The sequence below is a fragment of the Rhinolophus ferrumequinum genome, chromosome 22 (genome assembly GCF_004115265.2).
Source record: "Rhinolophus ferrumequinum isolate MPI-CBG mRhiFer1 chromosome 22, mRhiFer1_v1.p, whole genome shotgun sequence".
NCBI lineage: Eukaryota > Metazoa > Chordata > Mammalia > Chiroptera > Rhinolophidae > Rhinolophus > Rhinolophus ferrumequinum.
Window position 1 is genome coordinate 3031819 of NC_046305.1, and position 11373 is coordinate 3043191.

The following is an 11373-nucleotide window of genomic DNA, read 5'->3' on the forward strand; positions in this document are numbered from 1 at the left end:
TTCTTTCAGTGACTGATCTGACCGTGCTCTCAGACTCGCCTTGGAAATAGTAGAGATGTGAACCCCTGGGTCCCCCACATGTGGTGTGTGTTCGTTCCCTTCTTCTTTTCTCTGCCATAATGGAATCCAGAACAGGCCAGACAAGCTCTAGATATGCCAGATGTGCCTTGTCAGCAATTTATAGCTGTGCCTCTCCAAACATGCCAGATAGCAAACATCTAAATGGAGATCAGAGTCATCTTTCTTTCCTGGGGGCTGGTAGATAAGTAAACAGAGGGGGGAAAATGGCAAGAGAAAAAACTAGAAGGAAAAGAAAAAACACTGCTATTTGCTTGGAGTCCGTGGGCTTTTATTCGGGCTCTGAGATAAGGAGCCGCTTTCAGAAGGTTGCTCTGGTGACGATCGTACAGGAGATTAGAGCTCAGGAGGAGAGGGAGTGTGGTGCAAAGTGCAGGGTGTTTTCTTGTTGTTTTTTCGTTTTTTGGTTTTTTTTATGGGGAACAGGTTTCATTTCTGACCTGGGTAGGTTGCATGCAGCTCCTTCAGCAAATGTAATCCAACAAATTCAAACCACCAAACAGTGTTTGACTACTTACAATGCTTGAGGCCTGGTGCCGGGGGTTGGGGACATGGGAGTGACAGAGGTGCATTTCCCGTCTGTGGGGAAGGCAGAGGCAGAACCGTAATTACAATAATTACAGTGCAAGTGCTGTGACAACACGACATAGTGTCACAGTGCAGAGGAAGACCACGCGCCTCGCACTGCAGATCTGGGAAGTCTTCCTGGAGGCGGTGATGACTGTATGACGTGGGGAAGGAAGGTGTTCCCGACTCAGGCAGAGACGTGCCGGCGTGGAGGCCCTGCTCGATGTGTTTCCATCCGTTATTTCCTGTGCTCAGAGTGACTCCCACCCCTTGATCCTGTAAACTTTGAAGGATTCAGTGGAATGTGCTAGAAGACTGCACTACTGAAAATATAGAGTCAGAGGAAAATGCAAGACCAGGAGTGATGTGATCTGGCGGCTGGCCTGACTTCGGCCGTCATCGTTTGTGCTCTGGATCGTGGGCAGTCGCTCATCTCTCAAGGCTTAGTGTTCTCACCTGCTAAGAGGAGATAATAACGCCTGCCTGTGTCCCAGACTCCCGTGCTAGTGGAGGCTAGTAAACGGCAGTGCTGGGTGACGCAATAAACTACACACGCACGCACGCACGCACGCACGCCCGCATGCACGCAGTTTGTCCACTAAACAGTAAACAGACTGTAATATCCTCATGACCCAAAGGTTTTTCTAATGATCTGAGGGTGGCCGCCCCCCACATTGCGACCTTTGGATGGCGCCCTCTGCCGGTCCACCTCTGCCCCTGATATGCCCTCATGGCCCCACTCAAACTGCTGCCCCGGATACATTTCACTTTCCGCCTGCGCTAGCGACCGTTCTGAGGTCCACAGTCCGTCTCTAACCCCGAAGTCCCTGCGGTTCTTGGGCCCGTCTCACGTGCTCCCTCGTACCCTGTGAAAGCCGGGACGTGCTCTGACCAACAGCAGGATGGGCAGCCTCGAAGCTCCTCTCTGCCCCTGCATCAAAATCCTCCGTGTCACCAGCGGTGCAAGTTTGAGATGTGTTTGCTATTGAGGCCGGTCTTCTCATTATAAAACATGCAGTTTACTTTTGCATTTTAAAACTTTGTCTATTTGGTACCAAATATTTGTGTCTGAATGCAGTGTTCAAAACACCCACTGAACAGCCCAGCCATGCACGATAAGCAGTATTTTCCAGACATCATCCATCCTGTACAGTCACATTTTTAGTAAAACTCATGCGTCTAAAGGGCTAACTAAAACACCAGTATTTTCACCCATTAAAGCCGATTTCTAGCGTTCGTTACACCTGTTAGCAAAGCCTCCGATGCTGGGTGGCAATAACTAGACTTTTGGGAGTAGTTTCCTGTGAGGTTTGGCCTTTTCAGTTAAACATTAGTTGACTGCTGTTGTGTGAATAGCTAACCGAGTGAAGCTGTTAAGCTGACTCCCTTGTTACGGCTGAAACTGACCCATACCTACACTTACGTGCAGTAGACTGCAGACATCGTGGTACGCTGGGTTCAAAAGATAACGCAGAAAATAAGTGAGCAGACCCACCTCCAGTATCAGACTTATACACAGAGCTCAGCGGCCCGGGTGAGGGTCCCCTTCCCCCCAATACCTTTCTATACTTTGGCGGAAAAGTTGTTATACTTTCTAAGACCCCACCAATTGGAAAGGCCCTCATCTTAGAAAATGTGACCATATTTGGAAGAGTTAAAGGGCCGTCAGCCCATATGAAATCAAATTTAGAGAAAATTTCACATGGAAATAATGGAATCAGGTGGTTTGCTCTTACTGCTCCTCCTGCGCTGGCACGTGGGGCTGGGGGTCTGGGCCGTGTGTGAGCCTCCTTTCGGAAGTGGTCGCTATGCAGTGACGAGGGCCCAGAAAGCTCCCAGGAGGAGGGGTCGCCACGACAGATTGCTCTGTGGAGACTGCCTGGGACCTTCCAGCCAAAGCCCCTTCATGATCACGTTTGGTTGGTCAGGTTCCTGGAAAGCAGACGTACACCACTCTCCTGACGGAGCAGTTTGAGTTGAGAAGATGTGCGGGTGTGCCTGCCATGGGTGTGGAAACCGTTGGCGACGGCTGGCGTTGAGCGGCCGAGGGTCTGAAGGCTGGGCACTCCGTGAGGGTCAGGCCGCTCCCATCTGCTCTCCCATCCGGTGAGCGTCTCTCTGGGCCACACGGAAACAACAGGCAGAGTCCGGGGGGCTTGGCCAAGGCCGTTCGTATGGGGAATGACAAGGGAGGCCCAGTCAGAGGCTCCTCCCTGAGGAGGATGAGTGCAGGGCAGGCAGGGGGCCGAGAATGGCCTGCCTGAGAGCTAAAGGCACCTGTTGGTGACAGCGAGGTGCATACGAGTGACAGAGCAAGGACAGGTCTTCAAGGTAGAGCAGGTCAAATCGTGGTGTGCGTATACAGAAGGGACCATGAGGAGAAAACTCAATTAATTCTGAATTCGAGACGTTGGGCTTGAGCTGCCAAAGTGGATTACGCATCATTTTGTGAAAAAGGGAAAATGGCCCGGGGGGCGGGGGGGACGGGGGAGACGAGTTTTGGCCAGGGCAGGCCGGAGGTCAAGGAAGAAAGGTGGGCTTGTCTGGGCCTCCTTCTGCTTGTAGATGCCTGGGAGACATACAAATGAAATGTCAAGGCAGCAGAAAGAAAGAGAATCAGGAATCAATGTGACAATCCTATGAAAATTCCAAGTCAAATTTGTTGTAAAATGTCACCCAAATAATTGCACGTGGTTATGCAGTAGGGGACTTTGGGGACGGGTGACGGCATTTTGGAGAACGTCTGTGAACACTGTGGTTGGGGTCTCGGAGAAGCTGGTGGGAAGCCATTGTTTCGGACCGCAGTTTCCCACCAGGCTGTGCAGCTTTACTCTCCTCCTCTGGGCTGGACAGGACGGGTTGGAGGCCGATAAATACCCGCGTTGAGGCTTTTCCGGGTCTAGCCCCTCACTTGGGAAACTGTTCCAACTTGCAGGAGGCTGGACAAAGGCTACCGGGCTTGGCATTCATTTCACCTCCGTGGTCTCACCTGGCCACCCATCAGCTCTTTATAGCAGCAGTTATTTATTTTTTTAATTAAAGTTTATTGGGGTGACAATTGTTAGTAAAATTACATAGATTTCAGGTGTACAATTCTGTATTACATCATCTATAAATCCCATTGTGTGTTCACCACCCAGAGTCAGTTCTCCTTCCATCACCATATATTTGATCCCCTTTACCCTCATCCACCACCCCCCACCCCCCTAACCCTCTGGTAACCACTAAACTATTGTCTGTGTCTATGAGTTCTTGTTTGTCTTGTTCTTTTGTTGTTTTTGGTTTATATACCACATATCAGTGAAATCATACGGTTCTCTGCTTTTTCTGTCTGACTTATTTCGCTTAGCATTATACTCTCAAGATCCATCCATGTTGTCACAAATGTTCCTATATCATCTTTTCTTACCGCCATATAATATTCCATTGTGTATATATACCACAACTTCTTTATCCATTCATCTATCGAAGGACATTTTGGTTGTTTTCACATCTTGGCCACCGTAAACAAAGCTACAATGAACATTGGAGCACACGTGTCTTTATGTGTAGATGTTTTCAGATTTTTGGGGTAGATACCCAGGAGAGGGATTGCTGGGTCATATGGTAATTCTCTTCTTAATTTTTTGAGGAACCTCCACACTGCCTTCCATAGCGGCTGCACCAATCTGCGTTCCCACCAACAGTGTATGAGGGTTCCTTTTTCTCCACAGCCTCTCCAATACTTGTTACTATTTGTCATGTTGATGATAGCCATTCTGACTGGGGTGAGGTGATATCTCATTGTGGTTTTCATTTGCATTTCTCTGATGATTAGTGATGTTGAGCATTTTTTCATACGTCTATTTGCCATTTGTATGTCCTCTTTGGAGAAATGTCTCTTCAGGTCCTCTGACCATTTTTCAATTGGGTTGGTTTTTTCTTGTTGTTGAGTTGCGTGAGTTCCTTGTGTATTTTGGATATTAGCCCCTTATCGGAGGCACTGTGTGCAAAAATCTTCTCCCATTCAGTTGGTTGCCTCTTTATTTTGTCGATAGTTTCTTTTGCTGTCCAGAAGCTTTTAAGTTTGATATAGTCCCATTTATTTATTTTAGCTTTTACTTCCCTTGCCTTTGGAGTCAAATTCATAAAATGCTCTTTGAACCCAAGGTCCATAAGTTTAGTACCTATGTTTTCTTCTATGCAGTTTATTGTTTCAGGTCTTAAGTCTTTGATCCATTTTGAATTAATTTTGGTACATGGTGACAGATAGCAGTCCAGTTTCATTCTTTTGCACGTGGCTTTCCAATTCTGCCAACATCATTTATTGAAGAGGCTGTCTTTTCTCCATTGTATGTTTTTTAGCTTCTTTGTTGAGGGGAGCTAATGCAGTGCTGATACATAAAGAGTTAAAATGAACAGAAAAAGCCTAAGCAGGGACTTGGCTAATTAAGAGGCACATATAGAGAACTCCCAAGGGGAACTTATCTAAACTAAAGAAACAAGTAGAAACCATCTGTCCTGGGAACAAGGATTTATCTGAAGCTTGGAGGACAGTCAAGGCCTAACATTAGACACTACAAGGTTACTTTACATTTACTGTCTCAGTCTTATGATGTAACCTCCCTGTCTTTGTTCACATAAAAGAGAGCTGTAAAATAAAGCAGGTGCAGCCGTCTGATGAGAACTGCTAGCCCTCCCGATCCCATCTTTGTCTCTTGTCTTCTTTTTTCTCAATCCTCGCTCCCCACTTCAGGATGATTCGTCTCGTCGGCAGGCTCCGACAAGTGGCGCCTGAACAGGGACCTGAATACTGGGGATAAAGTGAAGGACACCGCACGGAATTGAGACGCGCGTCGAAACAGGTAAGGGGTGCGGTGAGATACCATAGTCGGGAGTAATAAATTATGGGACAGGGAAACAGTAAAAGGCTGTTTACCCATATGTTGAAGAGCATGCTATAAGCTAGAGGAGTAAAATCCAGTGAAGCACAGTTGCTTAGATTTCTAGAATTTGTAGAACAAGTATGTCCTTGGTTTCCTGAGGAAGGGACTTTAGATATAGAAACTTGGGAAAAGGTGAGGGATCGTTTACAGGGATATTGTGATGTTCATGGACCCACTAAGGTACCAGTGGATCTCTCCACCTTACTTCTTTATTTTTTGTATTTGCTTTAATTTTTTTACTTTGATGCCTTTTCAAATTGGCATGTGTTTAAAGTATATTTTTTCCCTTGAGTAAAAATGGGTATGTGTGTGTGTGTGTGTGTGTGTGTGTATAAACATATATATATATATATTTTTTAAATCATATTAACTTTACCAAGTAAAACCAAGCCATACTGTTTTTGAGCCAATTAAGAAAATTGCCATTTTTAAAGTGTAGTATTTCAGGATGGTTAAACACACATGAAATGACTCAATATACTCTGGATTACTGAAAGAAAACCACCTTAAAGATTGTGTTGAAAGTTTTAGTGTTGCCTGAAAAGCAAGAGGGCAGAGGAAAGGCAGTTGACTGGTAATAAGTAAAAAAAAAAAAAAAAGGGAAAAAGAGAGTAGTTTTGTCTTAAAGTAAAAACATCTGGTTGTGCCAGAACATGAAAGGAGATAGTAAAAGCTAAACTTAAGAGTATGTAGTAAGTTGTAGAAAGTTTGGGGGAAGTGAACTTTATTTGTCTTGGTTTATAATACCTGCAAATAATGGGTTTGATAAAAAATAATGAGGTATGTTAAAAATTTGACAATATTATATCAATTTTGGTGGATTTATTCATAATAGGGAAAAATATATGAATTTTTTACTGTAAAGTGTTTCTGTTCACATGAAATTATAGTCTCTCAGGGGGGAGGAAATAAAGCCCTCTGTCATGGCGGATTTAAAATGACAATCACTTCAAGTAAATGTTAACTGTTATATGAACTATATTTGGCCAATGAAATGATCCACTTGATAATCAGTAGCACGGGCCAGACCCAGTCCTAATTTGGGGACGAGGGCATGTTTGTGTTTATTCACAGAGTGATGGAGGAGCGCGATGGCTACCAGAGAGGCTGGTGCGTTTTGCTGCAGATCCTCCTCAGAGCTTTAATGATCCTGAGCTCAGCTGATGGAACCACATATTGGGCCTACGTCCCTGATCCCCCACTCCTGCATCCCACGGTGTGGGAAGGACCTGAGGTGCTCGTCGGGACCAATGATACTGCCTTGTTTACTCGCCCCTACTACACCCCAGATTTAACTTCTGTGCCTTACAACTATTCCGGCATGGGTAAGGGACTGCCCATATGTTTTATCAGGAGTACAAAAAATAACACTACGGGATGCATTCCTACATGGTCCAGACTCATTGAAGGCACGTACCAAAAGGTCATATTATGGGCTCCTTGTGATGGGATGAATGTTAGTTCCGTCGAAACTCCTCCACCTACAATTGACCCGTGTGAAGGAGAGACTCGTACAAGCAACAAAGCCGTTTTGTGCAGAGACTGCTACACCAAAGCCTGGAGATATCCCGTCCCAGGTTTTAATAGATCTTTTATTGACTGGTCCGGAGGAAATGCGACAAACCAATTTCCTGGACACTTGGGAGTAGTAGCAGGGCTATGGTGGACTGCCTCTTATCCTCAACATCATATTTGGAAAATAGCAGGGGCATTACAACCTGCAGCGTTCGCAGATAGTAGCGGTAACCTTACCATTAGACAACAAAATACTACTGCTTGTGTTAAGCCCCCACATGTATTGATTGGCAGTATTATTAATGTTGTAAAAGATTCTCAGTTCAATGTCACTTGTAACAATTGTAAAATCAGTAGTTGTGTCACTTGGCTCCCCCAAAACCAAAGCGTTATGGTATTACACCAACCTTCCTTTGTGATGTTACCTGTTAATGTAACAGGGGAGTGGTGTTCAGATAGGGGATATCAAGTGTTGGTTAAGCTAGAGACGGCTCTCTCGCGACCTGTTCGAGCACTAGGACTTATTATAGCTGGTGTAACTGCACTAATCATGCTCATAGCTTCCTCTGTAACAGCAGCTGTTTCTCTATCACAGTCTGTTCAAACTGCTACTTATGTCGATGAACTATCTAAAAACATATCCATTGCTTTAGACACACAAGACCTCATAGACCAAAACTAAATGCCAAGATCGATGCCTTATATGAAATGGTGTTTTGGATGGGTGATGAAGTACAAGCCCTAAAAGTAAAGACAAGATCGTCTTGTCATGAAGATTACACCTGGATCTGTGTGACAGCAAAACAATACAATCAGTCTAAAACACCTTGGGAAAAAATTAAGAAACATTTGTTAGGCATTTGGCATCATGAAAATGTTACTCTTGACCTTGTTCAATTTCATAAAGAGGTCCTGACTCTACAAAAAGTTTCCCCGTTAAATACTGATGTAGCTGATATGCTTAACAAACTTGTTTCTAGCTTTCATAATGTATTTCCATCATACTCTTCTATGCTTAAAATCATGGCCCCTTTTTTGGTTCCCCTTGTGGTGATCCTCTTGATAATATGCCTCCTCCCCTGTATCTTCAAGACTGTGACAAGGACAGTCACAGATATTTATGGTGAAATCCATAAGATAAAACTCAGTATGGCTGCCAAACCAAAAAGACAAACACCCCTGTCTAACCCCTAAGGAGATCGGTAGCCAAAGACGGGTAAGGATTTGGTAAGAATGTACATAACCTAAGACAGGAGCCGTTTGCTAGAGGAATGGTCTCTGACGGGTAAATGGACATGTCTGTACCAACCGCCTAAGCCAGACACGATCTCAAAAAATAAAAAAGGGGGAATTGAGGGGAGCTAATGCAGTGCTGATACATAAAGAGTTAAAATAAATAGAAGAAGTCTAAGCAGGGACTTGGCTAATCAAGAGGCACATATAGAGAACTCCCAAGGGGAACTTATCTAAACTAAAGAAACAAGTAGAAGCCATCTGTCCTGGGAACAGGGATTTATCTGAAGCTTGGAGGACAGTCAAGGCCTAACATTAGACACTACAAGGTTACTTTACATTTACTGTCTCAGTCTTCTGATGTAACCTCCCTGTCTTTGTGCACATAAAAGAGAGCTGTAAAATAAAGCAGGGGCGGCCGTCTGATGAGAACTGCTAGCCCTCCCGATCCCATCGTTGTCTCTTGTCTTCTTTTTTCTCAGTCCTCGCTCCCCACCTCAGGACCGTTCGTCTCGTCGGCAGGCTCCGACACTTTGTCAAACATTATCTGTCCATATTTATGTGGGTTTATTCCTGGGTTCTCAATTCTATTCCATTGGTCTGTGTGTCTGTTTTTCTGCCAATACCAAGCTGTTTTGATTATTGTAGCCCTGTAGTACAAGCTAAAGTCAGGGAGTGTGATACCTCCAGCATTGTTCTTTTTTCTTAAGATTGCTTGGGCTATTCGGGGTCTTTTGTGGCTCCAAACAAATCTGATGATTTTTTTGTTCTATTTCTTTAAAAAATGCCATTGGGATTTTGATGGGGATCGCATTAAATCTGTATATTGCTTTGGGTAATATGGCCATTTTAACTATGTTGATTCTTCCAATCCATGAGCACGGAATGTCTTTCCATTTCTTTGTGTTTTCTTTAATTTCTTTTAAAAATGTCTTGTAGTTTTCAGCATATAGGTCCTTCACATCCTTGGTTAAGTTTATTCCTAGGTATTTTATTCTTTTTGCGGCAATTGCAAAAGGAATTTTTTTTTTGTTTCTTTTTCTAAGATTTCATTGTTAGTATATAGGAATGCAATGGACTTTTGTACGTTGATTTTGTAGCCAGCAACTTTACTGTATTAGTTGATTGTTTCTAATAGCTTTTTGGTGGAGTCTTTAGGGTTTTCTATGTATAGCATCATGTCATCCACAAAGGGTGACAATTTAACTTCTTCATTCCCAATTTGGGTGGCTTTTATTTCTTTCTCTTGCCTGATTGCTCTGGCGAGGACTTCCAACATTATGTTGAAAAGCAAAGGTGATAGGGGACAGCCCTGTCGTGTTCCTGAATGTAGAGCAAAGGGCTTCAGTTTTTCACCGTTAATTATGATATTAGTTGAGGGCTTGTCGTATATGGCCTTTATTATGTTAAGGTATTTTCCTTCTATACCTATTTTATTAAGTGTTTTAATCATAAATGGATGTTGTATCTTGTCAAATGCTTTTTCTGCATCAATTGATATAATCATATGATTTGTGTCCTTTATTTTGTTTATGTGATGTATCACATTGATGGATTTGCGGATGTTGAACCATCCTTGTGCCCCTGGGATGAACCCCACTTGGTCGTGATGAATAATCTTTTTAATGCATTGTTGTATTCGATTTGCTAGAATTTTGTTTAGGATTTTTGCATCTGTATTCATCAGAGATATTGGTCTGTAGTTTTCTTTTTTTGTGTTGTCCTTACCAGGTTTTGGTATCAGGGTAATGTTGGCCTCATAAAATGAGTTAGGGAGTACTGCCTCTTCTTCAATTTTTTGGAAGAGTTTGTGCAGGATTGGTATTAGATCCTCTTTGAAGGTTTGGTAGAATTCACTAGTGAAGCCATCTGGTCCCGGACTTTTGCTTTTGGGAAGGTTTTGGATGACTGATTCAATTTCATTACTGGTGATGGGTCTGTTTAGATTTTCCAGTTCTTCATGATTCAGCCTAGGAAGGCTATATGTTTCAAAGAACTTGTCCATTTCTTCTAGGTTATTGAATTTGGTGGCATATAGTCCTTCATAGTGTTCTTGGATGATCCTTTGTATTTCTGTGGCATCTGTGATAACTTCCCCTCTTTCATTTCTGATTTTGTTTATTAGTGTCTTTTCTCTTTTTATCTTAGTGAATCAGCCAAGGGTTTGTCAATTTTGTTAATCTTTTCAAAGAACCAGCTCTTTGTCACATTCATTTTTTCTATTGTCTTTTTGTTCTCTATTTCATTTAGTTCTGCTCTGATTTTTATTATTTCCTTTCTTCTGCTGACCTTGGGTTTCATTTGTTCTTCTTTTTTTAGTTCTTTAAGGTGTAATGTGAGGTTATTTATTTGGGATTTTTCTTATTTCTTGAGCTAGGCCTGTAATGATATAAATTTCCCTCCAGTTTTTATCTTTTAAATGAAAAAGTATATTCTGAATTTTGAACAGTATAGTTAAATAGCCTTGGGAACACAGCCTGCTAGAAAGTCAGAGACGGCTTGTTCTTTCTTTCTGTTTCTTCTCAACCCAGTTTCCCGTTAGGGGAGCTTTAAGGCAGAGTAGGCTGTGAGGGCTGTGTAATGACAGACACAGAAAGTGAGTCACATTCGAACAGAGAGTGAACTGGAGAGCCAGGCTGTCAGGAACAGATGACACCTGAACTGGAGTGTGAGAAGTGACAGGCCCGTGGCCCCCGCCACTCAGCCTATTCTATGAAAGTCGTATCTCTGGCGGTCGTGTGACACAAACGGGACATGTGAGAGGCTCCCTGGAGAGGCCTTAGAATCCGGCAAACCTGGATTTCAGTCCTACTAGTCACACAGCCCTAACCGTGTAGGAAAGCCACTTCACTTGTATGAGTTCCAGTTCCCTTACCTGCACCATGAAGGTGCTAAAATCTATCTCATTGGATTTTTTGATGATTCATGCATTCCTTCATTCAACAAGTATTTTTTGAGCACCTACCGTGTACCAGGAGGAATGTTGGAAGTCAGCAGAGGTGAACATGGAGTAAAAAGGACCAGAATGCGAGAGGCTCCTGAGGAAGCACGTGTC